Source organism: Triturus cristatus, chromosome 8 (assembly GCF_964204655.1).
Source record: "Triturus cristatus chromosome 8, aTriCri1.1, whole genome shotgun sequence".
NCBI classification, from domain to species: Eukaryota; Metazoa; Chordata; class Amphibia; order Caudata; family Salamandridae; genus Triturus; species Triturus cristatus.
In genome coordinates this window covers 1,701,268,249-1,701,280,977 of record NC_140591.1, presented here as the reverse complement: position 1 = coordinate 1,701,280,977, position 12,729 = coordinate 1,701,268,249, and positions in this window count along the sequence as shown.

The window sequence follows — 12,729 nt, the reverse complement described above, 5'->3', positions numbered from 1 at the left end:
CGGTGCCAAGACTTTGGGGTACAGGCCGAAGACGTTAGGTCGACGGTTCTGGTTGGTCTAGGGCGTTCCCTGGACTGACAGGCGTACTGCTTAGCAGAAGATACTCACCCGCCGCGAGTGGCACGATTAGAGGATGGAGTTTTGTAAGATGGAGAGACTCACTGAGGAAATGAACTTTAAAGCAAGAATATGTAAAATAATGAAAACCAAACGTTTTGTATTATTATGTCTGTTTGTATTATGTAGTACGGTAGTGTTTACTGTAGGATTTGTATTTTTCTCCTCTCAAGAGCCCATTGCACCCACTGTACAGCCTATACCTCCTCCTACTATCTCCCCACACTCTTTTCACCCTCTGCCTGAACATGAACAAGCTAGACGATCAGAGTTTGTGAATAACTCATTTATTCAACTCCTGCACCAGCACCAACTAGTCATGAATACAACATATTGTTGGGTGCGCGGTTTAATGCCACATACCATTAATAAGGGTATTCCCTATCTAGTGCTGCCGTATAGTTACAATGGATCGTCATGGGCATTTCAGACCATGTTTCTCTATGCACTAGATGCGTACTCCCCGCGTCAACCGCGTTCCATCAGACCTAGCACCAATAATAAAGCTTTAATGAAAGGAGTTGCCGATATGAGCAGAGATATCGATGCATACTCATCCATTCCCAAAGAAGAGCTGAGAGCTTATGTAGGGTGGAACGCGACGGGGTATAGTATTAGTCTGGGTGAAAGACAGCGGAAAATCTCATCCCCAATCTGGGTCGTACCCCACATAGGTCGGTTCTGTTTGCAAGGTAATGGTCAGAATCCTAGGGCTCAACTGGGAAGAAGTGACTGTACTGAAACGTACACTTTTCCGTCGCAGTTCTCCCCTGCGTTTTTGGCTGCCAAGGGTACATATTTTATCTGAAATGACCGAGCATATACATGGTTGCCCCCTGATTTCTCGGGCACATGTTATATTGCAAATCTGCTACCGCCAACATTTACTGCCGCCTCCGACTATCACAAGACCAGAGTTGTGAGAGGCGTGATTAGTAAGGAGGATACTGCCGGTCAGGAAGCGGGAGATTTCTTTTTGGGTTTCCTGCTGTTTTGGGGACCTATGGTTAATAGTAGGAACCTGAGACAACTGACTCGTGTGGTTGAATCCACTGTTAATGTTACGGCTGGTGCCCTTGGTAATTTGACAGCTGAGCTCCAAGCGGATCGCCTCATGATTTTGCAGAACCGCATGGTTCTAGACGTCATACTTGCAGACCGTGGTGGAGTATGTAAGGTTATCCAATCCAGTTGTTGCATTTTCATACCAGACAACGCTCCAACAGTCTATCAAGCCATCTCCAAACTGCATAAAATATCTGAGTCCATACACGTTGATAAATGAGATTTGTCACTAGTGGGGTGGTTCTGGGAACTGATATCTGCCTGGGGTTGGAAAGTTCTGATGGTCATTGGAATGATCTTAGCCATCCTTTTCCTGTTCTGTCTGTGCATACAGTGTGCTCCCGCGATATGTGGCCTCTGTGCTACATTTTGTGTAAGGAAACCTGAATCGAGGGACGAGCTAAGTAATAGGATGATGCTACAGCAACATCTCCATGACTTCGTGAATATTGACCTAGACTCGGATTGAAATGAGCATAGTTATTGCCTATGTAAGGGCAAAAGGAGGGTCTGTCGTACTTTAGAATTTGGGACCGCGTAGGAGGCAGGGCCCTACCCCTGTCTATCTCGGTAATAGTGAACCGCGAATGGTTAATGCGGTATGTACGAGTGCTTTGTGTAACGTTTTATCTATGAATGCACTGTGTATACGCTATTTCACATCACTACGTGGGTTCCATTTTGTATTGGTGGCCATCTTATGGTTGCCCTCACATAGGCTATATAGCATGAAGCTAAAACGGGCCTTTTAGAGCACATGTGCCTTTCCTTGACTTTTCTGTGACCTGGGCAGCTTGGCTCCGCTGCCCCAGGTCAAACTGGTCTCACGAGTTCCCCTTCCCCTGGCCACCTGTGATTAGCATCAGGGCTTGACACACCATAAAGTCTTTTCATCCTACACAAGCCTCCAGCTAATCTCTTTCACACCTGGCTGTTCCTGCTTTATGGCTTGTTTCCCAAAACAGGAGATGCTCATGTTTATTGGGGCCTATCGATATCTGATGTGGGATCTGAGCCTTACTGTGTAAATAATTACGGGCTGGCTTAACTGGAATGTGGGATGGTCATCATGACTCTGCCTTCTCGTTTTGTAATGTATACGTGTAATAGCCATATCGTAAACTTAGGAATGTATGCCTGAGGCAGGAAATTCTGTATTTAAGGAGAAGACCGTTTCTGTGATTTTCAGCAGTCTCCTGAGAACATACACGCTGTTGTACTTCTAGGACGCCTGTAATTGGTCTGCAGCCAATAAACTGATCTTTGACTTCACCCAGAAGACTCTGTGTTTCTGTAGGTCTAAAACAGGAAGAACCCCGAAGTCATAGGGTGTGTTCCCCTGCACCGCTCGGCTTAAAATACCCAGTACTTCAACCCAGAAAGCACAGACTCAGGACTGTTCTTAGTTTGTAGATTGTGCAACCAAGGCTCTGGAGGGTTGGCTGGTTGGTAGTAGAGTTACTGATTTTAAGGGATTGTATAATCTTATGATGAGAGAACAGAACCTTAATAATTGCCAGAACCAGTTGTTGCATCAGTACGAGTCGAATTGGACTGGTGCAAGGTGGCCACTATAACTAGTGACCAGCATATGCCAGGACAACTTCTCACGGTGGTGGGCAGCGTGTGGGATTCCAGCTTGCCATTGTTTTACCAGAAAATCTCTATTTGAATTACTAACTGAAAACCACTAAACGTACTCAAGGTACATATAAAAGTCAAGCTTAGTATCAATAAGTTCTACTGAACTTAGAGCTGTTTGTGAAGGGATAAGCACACCCTTGCTACAGCTCAAGCTAGGATCAGTAGGCCACAAACTAGTGTAGGTAGTACAACACTGCACAACACTAGAATGTCCTCAAAGGGTGGAGCCAGTGGGTCCACTCAGCCTCAGTATAAGGACATGACCTTCTTTGACCTGAAGGCCATGTGTGTTGCAGGACACCTGAAGCTAGGAAAGAGTCCCTCCACACTAGGCCTGATAGATCTGCTAACAACAGATGATCTGAGGTTGGCTCTAGGAGCTAACAGATCTGAATCAGGGAGTGGGTCAATTACAGTATCTGGGTCAGATGATGAAAATCATGATGACCAGGACTCTGTGATTGAAGGGCCGGATCCAGAAGGATCTGAACAGAACAGAGGAATTCTCCCTAAGAGAAGTGACAGGGAGGGTTAGGTCTCCTTCAAGGGAATCTGACCACTCATATCACTCTGGAAGAGAATCTGTCCAGCAGAGGACCTCATACTTTACTAGAAGAGAGACTTCCACGGAAAGAATGTACAAACTGCTACAGTATGAGGAAGCAAGATTTGGCCTCAAGGCCAAGCAGTTGGCATTAGATAAAGAAGCCTTTGAGCTCCAGAGAGCTTCTAGAAAAGAGGGGTTAGAACCCCCTGGTGGCAGCAACAGTGTCCCTAGAATCAGAGATTATTTCCCAGATCATTGGAACCTGTCCAAGGTTGTTCCTCCCTACCAGAGTGGGGATGATATCCACAAGTGGGTAACTGCTATGGAGAGGGCCTGTAAAGTTCAGCAGGTCCCCCAGAAAGAGTGGACAGCAATCTTGTGGCTCTCCTTTTCAGATAAAGGTAGAGACAAGCTCCTCACTGTTAGAGAAGAGGATGCTGATGATTATGAAGTCCTGAAGAGTGCATTAATAGATGGGTTTGGCTTAACCACTGAACAGTACAGGTTGAAGTTCAGAGATACCCAAAAAGCACAGTATCAGGACCTGACAGACTTTATAGGTTGTGCAACCAATGCTCTGGAGGGTTGGCTGGTTAGTAGTAGGGTTACTGATTTTAAGGGATTGTATAATCTTATGATGAGAGACCAGATCCTTAATAATTGCCAAAACCAGTTGTTGCATCAGTACCTGGTGGACTCTGATCTGACCACTCCCCAAGAATTGGGAAAGAAGGCAGACAAATGGGTCAGAACCAGGGTGAGACAGAAAACCCAGAACCAAGTTGGAGACACTAAGAAGCAAGATCCTAAAGGCTCTGAGAATGGTGGGGATAAGTCAAAAGACCAGAAGTCTTCACAAGGGCCCCAAAAATCTGCATCTGGTGGGGATTCACAGTCTACAAAGGGAAAAGTCCAAAAGAAGCCCTGGTGCAAATTCTGTAAACAGACAGGGCACTGGACTTCTGATTGTACTAAGTCCAAAGACCAAACCACCACCACTCAAGCCCCTAGGGCAACTGTTACCCCTAGTACAAGTACTGGTGGAGGTGGTAATCAGAATAAGGGTGTAGTAGGGTTGACCCTGGGTTCTGATGTGGACTCTGGCCTGGTCAGAGTACCCACTTAGGCATTGCTGGTTTGTGAGGGAGACATTGACATGTCCTTCCTAGTGAGCCCCAGTAATCTGGGCAAATACAAACAGCAGCCTATAATTAATGGCAAACAGGCTTTGGCATTCAGGGACACATTTGCTAGTGTCACCATGGTGGCAGAGGGTCTGGTGGACCCTGGGCAGATCATCCTGGGTGAAATGTACCAGGTTACCAATGCAAGCAATGTAAGGACCAACCATAGTCTGGCAGTTGTGAATTTCTCCTGGGGAGGGGTAACTGGCCTCAAGAAGGTAGTAGTCAGTGCAGAACTCCCTGTCAAATGTCTATTGGGCAATGATCTGGAGACTTCAGCCTGGGCTGAAGTAGAGTTATGGACTCATGTTGAGATGTTGGGCATACCTGCAGAGGTATTTGCTGTGACCAGGTCACAGGCCAAAATGCATAAAGCTGAACCAGCTCTGGATCCTGAAACTATGGACCAGGTGCTACCCAAGAGGAGGAGCAGTAGGGTTACGGCAGTGCTTCCCCTCTGTCTCAGATCTCAGATTCCCCTCCTGAGGGAGGAGAACAGGATCCTGAAGAAGGAACTGCCCCAGAGGGACTTAAGCCTGATCAGGTTGAGTTCTTGGCGGCACAGGGACCTTCCAGGGAAGATCTGAGCAAGGAGAACCAGTGCTGCCCCTCTCTTGAACCCCTCAGACAGCAGGCTGTTGCTGAGGCTGCTGGGAGTGCTAGTGGATAATATCACAATGGGGTAACCCAGTATCCCTCAGAACCTGGGCAGATTATCAAAATGATACAAACGGTTCTGTCGGGTAAACAATATTACTTCTAGAAAAAACCTTCATTTGTTTGCTTATACGAACACACATAGAGACCATAAATAGTTTTCAAAACGGCTTTATGAATTGCATCATTCATAAATAACTATTTACAATGGCTGTCGAAAATTAAATGTGAAACATATTTGTGACAAAGTGACATATAGTGCTCAGTGCTGTGGTGAAAAGTGCGTAATATATACAGTGTGACTTATGGAGGTATTGATAATTTACAGAGGCCAGTTAAGCGAATATTTGAAACAGTCTGCAGATGGATTGAATGAGTCTTTTATGCAGAGTATTTCCAACTGATCCTTGAACAAATGTCGACGTTTCAACCCAAGGTAGCGTTATTCGCTAGTCAATACGGGTCTTCATCAGGACAGGGAGTGACAGCCTATGAAATAGTAAGGAATATGGTCAGGTGCGTTCGAGAAACTGAATGCCGTATAAATTGGTGCATGCAAGGTGAAGACTCACCAAAAAGGAGGCCCAATGTAACTTGTGGGGCGGTGTGCAAAGATAGGCAAACAGGAGCAGTTGTATCCTGTACGGCCTGGCTAGGAATCTATTCGAGAGAATGAGACTTTGTAAGACATGGCCCTGAAATGGCTGTCAAAATGATCGCATTAACGAAGATAAACTAATAAACTCACTTGGTAGGTGGATAAATTCTTTCTCAAAAACGGTTCAAATCAAATCGAAACCGTGCCATATCGAGGGGTTTGATAGATGAGTTGAACACACCCGCATAAGGGATTAGTCCAGGGCGGCAAGTGTGCGAGGATAGACAAAGTTTTATCCTCAGGAGGAACGAATTACTGTGGAAATAAATAAATAAAGGGAACTTAGTCTAGATTAAAATTAAAGCGGGCGAGGTGTCTAAATCAGGTGGGGCAGGGTTTAAAGCTCATGAGGGTCTCAGCTCACCTTCAAAATCGGCCCGGCAAGGAGCAATTACTTCATACTCGATAGCGCGCAGGCAAGCGTCCTGTCTCTCGCGGAGTCTGTCGGCGAGTGTGTGACAGACGCTGTCAATTAAATAAAGGAATGGGGCGCGTGTAAGTGGCGCGTGCGGCCGCGTAATGCATTGGTTGCTAGGGGACGCTCGTTACGCGGAAAACTGACATCAGATGACCGATTACTGATTGGCTGGGGTGAGAGATCCTGATTGGGTAAAGTGTAAGTTGCTTGAGCAACAACGTCAAGCGTTCGTTGCTAGGGGCCCTAGTGTATACAAACCAACTAAGACGTGAGCGATTGGCTAGGGCAACGACGTCAAGCTTTCGTTACTAAGAGATGTCAAAACAGCGCGGACCACCTGAGTGGGCGTTTAATTAACACGAATTCCTGAACAGCTAAGTGTTGAGGGCGGTCTCGTGATGGCTCGCACGGTCTTAAGTGATCAAAGGCTTTGTGATGTGATTGTGATGTTTGGCTCAACAGAATAGGGCAGTGTGTTCTCCCGCAGTGTCAGCTATCCATACAAGGATGCATTTGGTGTCGATTATACTTGGAGTTCATAGAATAAATTAAAAGCATAATGGTTCCGTCGCATGTGTCTTGAGTCAACAAGTGCCACGGAAATGGAATCTCAGTAATTTGGATTGGTATTAAAAATTGAGAATTGCGTGTTAGCACGGCAAGGACTTTTCTGCAAGCATTTTAATCATGCACACAAACCATGTATTAGAGGCATTTGCAAAATAGATATATTAAAGAATTTAAAAACTTTATCTATTAATATGACAAAGACCTTTCTGCAAGCATTTTAGTATCATGCATACAATTCATGTATTAAAACATTATAAATAAATGTATTGTGTTTATGTGCATTAATTCAGAAGTGACAAGTCAACAGATTGCGGATGATTTCTAACACAGGAGTCTTTGCAACTTGGTCTGAGACATATCTACCTCGAACTGATCACCTCAGTCTTTTAATGTCGCACAGCCTGGTCTCTGCCACAGTATGGCACAGCCTGGTCTGTATCCGAATGAGCATGCAAGAGCATGCATGAAGAAATCATGTAGCAGTTGCTTAGGATTCTCAATCCCTATGCTGCAGATCATGTAGCGGAATACCACTGGAGATTAACAAGCTAAAGTTGCCCCATCTGTCTTGCAGTCTCCTCGATTTCGTTCAACCCGGTCTGTACCGAGTTGAGCAAATGGATCCATCTACATTCTTTGTAGTTTAAGGCCCCAGAAATTGCACCTCCTCTAACATTAGGGCTAACCTTCTCTAGGATCCACCATTTGATGCTGTCTGGAGGGTGATTGTGTGTCACAAAATGCTCGACCATGGGCGCACCTTGCACTTTGCACCCTATCCTGCTTGTATGCTGGAGAATTCTGGCCTTTGCTTTTTGGATGGCATTGGCAGAATTTAATACAGTTACACTGAATAGGAAGTTGGATAAATTAGCTAAGGATATAAGGAGTTACGATAAGAACAACACATATCCCTATTTATCGGACGACTATTACCAGCAAGACAGTCAGGGTTTTTTCTCGAATAAAAGCAGACAGGGCCCTAGGAGATTCAAAACATTCTCAGATTCTTCTTTTGGTAGTGGCTCAGACACGGACTTAGACAGACCCTCCACTAGTTATCAAGGTAACCAAGCTAATCAGGGCCCCAATTTTTTAGGGGAGGGCTACCGCCAAACCAACAGGGGTGGGGGCAGAGCACAGAACTGGGAAAGACCAAGGAGTTGGAACAGAGGCAGGAATACACAACAAGGAACATCGCGTGTCCGCTTCTACCAACCAGAAACACACGGAGAAATCTCCACCCGGAGACAAACCTACAGGTGGTAGAAAACAAGAGAATCAGTGCCAACATCCAGATACAGAGTGCTTTGACCAACATTGAAAACCAGAGAAACAGTGCTAACATTCAGACACAGAGTGTCTTGACCAACATTGACAATATGAACAACAAAGCTGTGCTATCCAATTCTCACAATATCAATCTGAGAACACAGAATGAAAGGACACATCAGAATACGATGAGTATTGCCACTGAACAGAGCATTGACATCGGAGTACCACAGACAGTTATAGCTGGCAATACGGATACTGAAGACACCGCAGCACTTCAGAGAGCTATATCTGACACTACTGGCACAATAGATCGGATTGAAGGTACAAACAAGATCATTACAACTGACCACAGAGAACCAATAATTAACTTGTCAACACATAACTTGACTGATGCTGAGAGAAATATTCTCATTAAAGGATTGTCCTTTGTGCCTACTGTTATACCTGACTCATTTCAAGTAAAACTGGAGCTCCAACAATTCTTTCGCAAGATCAGGCTGAAATACTATTTTAGCAAAAATTCTTTCAACCCAGTACCATCGGCGACACATTTTAGGCCTGCTTCCACCTTTACCCCAAATGCTTACCAAATGAGTGAGAAGATCCTAGCATTTGAAAAGATTGTTCTCCATGAGACCATGCAACTTTTGGATGAGAGAAAATACATACAATATAACATCGACAAGGAAGAAAAGCTGGCACTGCGCTCCCTGAGCTGTAACGACTCAATCGTTATCAAAGCGGCAGACAAGGGTGGAGCTGTGGTATTACAGAACACCAAGGATTATGTGGATGAAATCGAACTCCAATTGGGAGATTCAGAAAGTTACCAACTAATCAGAAAAGATCCAACACCTACAATACAATCATTGATTCAACAGGTGACTAAATACGGATTGGACTGTGGTTTCCTGAGCAAACATGAACATGATTTCTTAAATAACAAAGAACCTCGTATCCCTACAATCTACACGTTACCTAAGGTGCACAAGCGACTAGTGAAACCACCAGGCAGACCAATTGTCTCTGGTTGCGGGTCAATCTTGGAACCACTGAACAAATTTATTGACCATTTCTTGCAACCTTGGGTCCCCAAGACAAAATCTTTTGTGAGAGACACTATGCACATTATTCAACTTTTGGAGGGGCAGGAATTCGATCTACAAACACAACTGCTCGTTACACTGGATGTCTCTTCACTATATACCTCAATCCCTCAAGACAAAGCATTGGAAGTTATTAGAACCACCTTGGATGACCGAGAGAGACCCCACTGGATCCCAACCGATTTCTTGATTACACTCTTAGAGATCGCAATGAAAAAGAATTACTTTATTTTTCAGAAACATTTCTACTACCAGTGTAAAGGAGTGGCGATGGGAGCCACATATGCGCCGAGCTTGGCGAATATCTTTATGGACAACTACGAAGAGGAACATCTATACAGTCACCAAAATCCGTTTCTCAACCAGATTGCAGTATGGAAACGTTATATTGACGACGTCATCATGGTGTGGTCCGGCGACAGCATGGAGCTGAATAACTTTCACGAGTGGCTCAATGCCAGGTCTAACGACATTCAGTTTACTATGACTAGTAACAACGAGTCAATAGATTTCCTGGATCTCACTTTTCGAGTGGAGGAAGGGCTCTTATACTGTGATCTTTATCGCAAGCCCATGGAAAGAAATACACTACTAAGATACAACTCACACCATCCCCGTAATCTGAGAGACAATTTGCCCTATGGACAATACCTAAGACTGAGAAGAAACTGTACTCGTAGAGTGGACTACTTTAAAGAATCTGATGTCCTCACGAACCGTTTGAGGGAAAGAGGTTACCCCACGGGTCTGCTCAAAAGAGCAAAAAAACGTGCTTGGTATTGTCCACGAGAACAGCTGTTGGAGGTCAAAACTAAAGACACCAAAAACAACAACATCGTCTGTGTCACGACATTCAATACCAAAAGCAATGACATCAAAAAAATCGTGAAGAAATACTGGAACCTGGTAGCAAGCGAACTGATGACCCAGCAGGACCCCATCTTTGCATTCAAGCGGGGTAAAAATATCAAAGACTCTATAGTACGAGCGTTTCTTGAACCACCTAAACAACCTGATTTGAGGAACTACCTTGGACTACCACCTGTGTCGAGACACCATAAATGTGGGCAATGCAAGGCATGCGACCTCTACCGTGAGGGGAACAGCTTTACATATGAAAACAAAACATACAAATTGCCCCACTTCACTAATTGCAATAGCTCGCAGGTTATCTATGCCATTCTTTGTCCCTGCGGCCTTATCTATGTAGGACAAACCATCCAAAAAGCAAAGGCCAGAATTCTCCAGCATACAAGCAGGATAGGGTGCAAAGTGCAAGGTGCGCCCATGGTCGAGCATTTTGTGACACACAATCACCCTCCAGACAGCATCAAATGGTGGATCCTAGAGAAGGTTAGCCCTAATGTTAGAGGAGGTGCAATTTCTGGGGCCTTAAACTACAAAGAATGTAGATGGATCCATTTGCTCAACTCGGTACAGACCGGGTTGAACGAAATCGAGGAGACTGCAAGACAGATGGGGCAACTTTAGCTTGTTAATCTCCAGTGGTATTCCGCTACATGATCTGCAGCATAGGGATTGAGAATCCTAAGCAACTGCTACATGATTTCTTCATGCATGCTCTTGCATGCTCATTCGGATACAGACCAGGCTGTGCCATACTGTGGCAGAGACCAGGCTGTGCGACATTAAAAGACTGAGGTGATCAGTTCGAGGTAGATATGTCTCAGACCAAGTTGCAAAGACTCCTGTGTTAGAAATCATCCGCAATCTGTTGACTTGTCACTTCTGAATTAATGCACATAAACACAATACATTTATTTATAATGTTTTAATACATGAATTGTATGCATGATACTAAAATGCTTGCAGAAAGGTCTTTGTCATATTAATAGATAAAGTTTTTAAATTCTTTAATATATCTATTTTGCAAATGCCTCTAATACATGGTTTGTGTGCATGATTAAAATGCTTGCAGAAAAGTCCTTGCCGTGCTAACACGCAATTCTCAATTTTTAATACCAATCCAAATTACTGAGATTCCATTTCCGTGGCACTTGTTGACTCAAGACACATGCGACGGAACCATTATGCTTTTAATTTATTCTATGAACTCCAAGTATAATCGACACCAAATGCATCCTTGTATGGATAGCTGACACTGCGGGAGAACACACTGCCCTATTCTGTTGAGCCAAACATCACAATCACATCACAAAGCCTTTGATCACTTAAGACCGTGCGAGCCATCACGAGACCGCCCTCAACACTTAGCTGTTCAGGAATTCGTGTTAATTAAACGCCCACTCAGGTGGTCCGCGCTGTTTTGACATCTCTTAGTAACGAAAGCTTGACGTCGTTGCCCTAGCCAATCGCTCACGTCTTAGTTGGTTTGTATACACTAGGGCCCCTAGCAACGAACGCTTGACGTTGTTGCTCAAGCAACTTACACTTTACCCAATCAGGATCTCTCACCCCAGCCAATCAGTAATCGGTCATCTGATGTCAGTTTTCCGCGTAACGAGCGTCCCCTAGCAACCAATGCATGACGCGGCCGCACGCGCCACTTACACGCGCCCCATTCCTTTATTTAATTGACAGCGTCTGTCACACACTCGCCGACAGACTCCGCGAGAGACAGGACGCTTGCCTGCGCGCTATCGAGTATGAAGTAATTGCTCCTTGCCGGGCCGATTTTGAAGGTGAGCTGAGATCCTCATGAGCTTTTAACCCTGCCCCACCTGATTTAGACACCTCGCCCGCTTTAATTTTAATCTAGACTAAGTTCCCTTTATTTATTTATTTCCACAGTAATTCGTTCCTCCTGAGGATAAAACTTTGTCTATCCTCGCACACTTGCCGCCCTGGACTAATCCCTTATGCGGGTGTGTTCAACTCATCTATCAAACCCCTCGATATGGCACGGTTTCGATTTGATTTGAACCGTTTTTGAGAAAGAATTTATCCACCTACCAAGTGAGTTTATTAGTTTATCTTCGTTAATGCGATCATTTTGACAGCCATTTCAGGGCCATGTCTTACAAAGTCTCATTCTCTTGAATAGATTCCTAGCCAGGCCGTACAGGATACAACTACTCCTGTTTGCCTATCTTTGCACACCGCCCCACAAGTTACATTGGGCCTCCTTTTTGGTGAGTCTTCACCTTGCATGCACCAATTTATACGGCATTCAGTTTCTCGAACGCACCTGACCATATTCCTTACTATTTCATAGGCTGTCACTCCCTGTCCTGATGAAGACCCGTATTGACTAGCGAATAACGCTACCTTGGGTTGAAACGTCTACATTTGTTCAAGGATCAGTTGGAAATACTCTGCATAAAAGACTCATTCAATCCATCTGCAGACTGTTTCAAATATTCGCTTAACTGGCCTCTGTAAATTATCAATACCTCCATAAGTCACACTGTATATATTACGCACTTTTCACCACAGCACTGGGCACTATATGTCACTTTGTCACAAATATGTTTCACATTTAATTTTCGACAGCCATTGTAAATAGT